Raw genomic sequence first — 4,144 nt, 5'->3', positions numbered from 1 at the left:
TTCATTTGTGATTTTATTACCTTGAGGGTTTTTTTTTTCTCTTTAATAAGGCTGGCTAAGGGTTTATCTATCTTATTAATTCTTTCAAAGAACCAACTCCTGTTCTTCTTTTTTTATCTGTTCTGCAGTTCTTCTGGTCTCTGTTTCATTGAGTTCTGCTTGAATCTTTATTATCTCCCCTCTTCTGCTTGGTGTAGGCTTTATGTGCTGTTCTTTCTCCAGTTCATTTAGGTGCAAGTTTAGCTTGTGTATTTGAGTTATTTCCAGTTTTTTGAAGGAGACTTGTATTGAGATATATTTCCTTCTTGGGACCTCTTTGCTGTATCCCAGATTTTTTGAATGGTTGTATCTGCATTTTCATTAGTTTCCCTGAATCCATAGATTCTTCTCTAATTTCCTGGTTGACCCATTCATCTTTTAGTAGGATGCTCTTTAACCTCCATGTGTTTGAATTTCTTCCAAATTTCTTCTTATGACTGAGTTCTAGTTTCAAAGCATTGTGGTCTGAAAATATGCAGGGGGGCAATCCTATCTTTTGGTATCGGTTGAGACCTCATTTGTGACCTAGTGTGTGGTCTATTCTGGAGAAAGTTCCATGTGCACTTGGGAAGAATGTGTATTCAGTTGTGTTCAGTTAGAAAGCTCTGTAAACATCTGTGAAATCCATCTGGTCCAGTGTATAATTTAAGGCCCTTGTTTCTTTGGTGATGTCATGCTTAGAAGATCTGATATTTACTGACAAGGACTGTGTTGAAGTCTCCTACTATTAGTGTATTATTTTATTTTTTTCTTCCTCTACTTATTGAATTAAAATTTATTTCAAAAGGTAAAGTTTATATATCCTTTGAATAAATAAGAAGTCAAAAATTTTAGAATTAAGTAATAAGTCTTCAACATTATAAAGCCATATATAGCAGTAATTAAAGTAGTGGTAATGTCACAGAAAATGATAAAAATGTCACAGAATTCAAATCACAACTTGGATTCTCAATGATTCAAGTGTCTTATCTTACACAATAAGAGTTTGGTCAATTTTAAGATAAACTTCCTCCAGATATGCTGTCCTCAAGTCCTCTAATCTTGTGGTCCATCAGCTCACACAATGGGATAGTTGGTTGCTGTGGCAATTCTACAATGGTTGTTCTGGTCTTAGGCCATTTTTATATAGCCATTCCAGCCCCATTCTGGACCCCAACTGTTCTTGATAATCCAAAATTTATTATTTGAGTCTGTTCCTACAAAGCCATAGCCAGCCACCCGAACACCATGATCTAGATCTTTGCAGCTGCAGTCTGGATCAAATTAAATGCCTGCTTTGTAGAACTGGAAATGCCTGCATCAGTAGCAACAGAGATGGGCCCTAGAGTTGCCACTGCCTTCATTAGGGTCTTTTCCCATTGAGGGAGGTCCATGAAGCCAGTGTCATTGGCAGCAGAACACTCAGTCTTGTAGTTACAGGTCTCTATGTCCTTTCCAAGATATGGATAAGATTCCTCTGAATCCAGGCCTCCATTGTCTTTAACATGATGAAAGGTGTTATCCATCAGGCCACCACTGCAGCCCTCATTGCCTTGAGCCTTAGAGCAGTCCACCAGGTTCTGCTCACTCAGTGGCACAAGTTTGCCTGTTTTCCGGAACATCTGTCTTTTGAGGGCACCAGTTGCACTAAAAGTCCAACAAGAACCACACTGACTCTGATTCTGCACAGGAGTTACGTAGCCTTTCTCTCTCCAGTCCACAGATTTGGGGATCTCAGCAAAGATAGGTTCTTGGAACACTTTCCCTTTCTTGTGCTTCTGGTTTTGAAAGTCATTCATCACCTGCCTGAATTCTTCATTGGTCATGTCACCAAAGGTATTCATCGCCATTGTGAAGCCATGTTTCCCTTGGCTATATTCTCAATTATGCAGTTCAATCATTTTCATATTCTCCCACACTGCTCTCCTCTATCCTTCTTCATTCATGCCATATAATCTGTGCATTGCCTTCCACTGGTACCATTATGCATTTAAGCTTTCATCGAGTTTTGGAGCTGCTGAGGCTATTCACAAGCAAAGGGCAGTCAAGAAGAGTGAACAATTCATGTTTCAAAAACCTGCGGCATCCACAGCTGCGCAGGTGCACCCCACGGATCGCCAAGGCCCATGAGTCTAGTGTATTATTTTCTAAGTATCTCTTTACTTTGGTTATTAATTGATATACTTGGCATTATTAATTGATATACTTGGCATCTCCCACATTAAGAGCATACATATTCATGATTGGTAGGTCTTCTTGCTGGATTGATCCTTTAAGTATGATATAGTGTCTGTCTTCATCTCTTACTACAGTCTTTGGGATAAACTTTAATTGATCTGATTTGAGGATTGCTACCCCAGCTTTCCTTTGAGGAGCATCTGAATGGTAGATGGTTTCCACTCCTTCATTTACAGGCTGGAAGTGTCCTTAGGTCTAAAATGAGTCTTTTGTAAGACAGAAAATAGATGGGACTTTCTTTTTTATCCAGTCTGATACCCTGTGTCTTTTGATGGGATCATTTAGCCCATTCACATTCAGAGTAACTATTGAAAGATATGAATTTATAGTGTTATCGTAATACCTATTCTGTCCCTGTTTTTGTGGATTATTTCCTTGAGCTCCCTCTTTCTTTTACAGGGTCCCCTTTAATATTTATTGTAGAGATGGTTTGGTGGTCACATAGTCTTTCAGTTTCTGCCTATTCTGGAAGCTCTTTTTCTCTCCTATTCTGAATGAAAGTCTTCTTATTTAGGACCCTGAATATATCCTGCCAGCCCTTTCTGGCCTCACCGGTCTCTGTGGAGAGGTCTGCTGTTAATCTGGTATTTCTCCCCATATAAATTAAGAATCTCTTGTCTCATGCTGCATTAAGAACTTTCTCTTAAATGTTTGGGAAAAATCAGAAAGGGAGACAGGACATAAGAACTCCTAACTCTAAAATAAATTTATTATCAAAAAAAGAATTTTCTCTTAATCTTTGAAATTTGCAAGCTTCACTATTAAATGTGAGGTGTTGAATGGTTTGTATTGATTGGGGTGGGGGGGAATCTCTAACTCTTGGATCTGAATGCTTGTTTCCCTCCCCAAATTAGGGAAGTTCTCAACTATGGTTTGTTCAAATATACTTTGTGGTCCTGGGATCCCTGGGTGGCGCAGTGGTTTGGCGCTTGCCTTTGGCCCAGGGCGCGATACTGGAGACCCGGGATCAAATCCCACATCAGGCTCCCGGTGCATGGAGCCTGCTTCTCCCTCTGCCTATGTCTCTGCCTCTCTCTCTCTCTGTGTGACTATCATAAATAAATAAAAATTAAAAAAAAAATTTTATACTTTGTGGTCCTATCTATCTCTCAGTCTCTTCTGGAGTCAAATTATATGTAAATTCTTCCTTATCAAGCTATCATTTATTTCCCTAACCCTTTCTTCATTGGCTCTTAATTGTTTTTCTCTTTTTTCCTCAGCTTTCTTCCTTACCATCAACTTGTCTTCTATGTCACCCATTCTCTCTTCCACCTCATTAACCCTAGCAGTTAGGAAATCCAGTTTGGATTGCATCTCATTTAATCTCTTTTTAATTTAGGCCTGATTAGATCTCACTTCTGCAATAACAAAGTCTCTAGAGTCCTTTAGGCTTTTTTCCAGAGCCATCTGTAGCTTTGTATTTGTACTTCTGAATTGACTTTTTGACATTGGATTTAAATCCAAATTCTGTAACTCTGTTATTGGTTCTTTCTTTTTTGGTGAATTCTTCCTTCTAGTTACTTTATCCAGTGCAGAGTGGCTGTATGAGTGGGTTGAAACAAAAATATCAACCACACCCTAAGTAAAATATACCCTAGATGATTCCGAAGAGGTCAGAGACCATAAATAAATAAATAAATAAATAAATAAATAAATAAAACAGAACAACATAAAACAAAAGGATCACTAAAGTGAAAAACAAATTTTAAAACAAATTAGTAAAAATAAAGGGCCAAAAACCACAGAGAATAAGAAAAAGAAAGTAAAAAAGAGAAAAAAGGGGGGGGGGGGCGGGGGATGGTGGTGGTGAATAAATGATAGTGGAGATAATGTAGTCTACCTGAGGGGTCCTAGAGGGTATTCCTCTTGGTTTTGAGTGTATTTTGTT

At 38.4% G+C, this 4,144-nt stretch overlaps 1 pseudogene; it reads right to left on the bottom strand.

The window, feature by feature from the left end:
* Positions 1–346: 346 nt before the first annotated feature.
* Positions 347–2,118, bottom strand: LOC140596616 (procathepsin L pseudogene; annotated as a pseudogene).
* Between the last annotated feature and the right edge of the window lie 2,026 nt (positions 2,119–4,144).

The sequence above is a fragment of the Vulpes vulpes genome, unplaced genomic scaffold, assembly GCF_048418805.1.
Source record: "Vulpes vulpes isolate BD-2025 unplaced genomic scaffold, VulVul3 Bu000000713, whole genome shotgun sequence".
Taxonomy (NCBI): Eukaryota; Metazoa; Chordata; class Mammalia; order Carnivora; family Canidae; genus Vulpes; species Vulpes vulpes.
The sequence above is the reverse complement of the archived record's forward strand: the minus strand, read 5'-3'. Positions and strand labels throughout refer to the sequence as shown.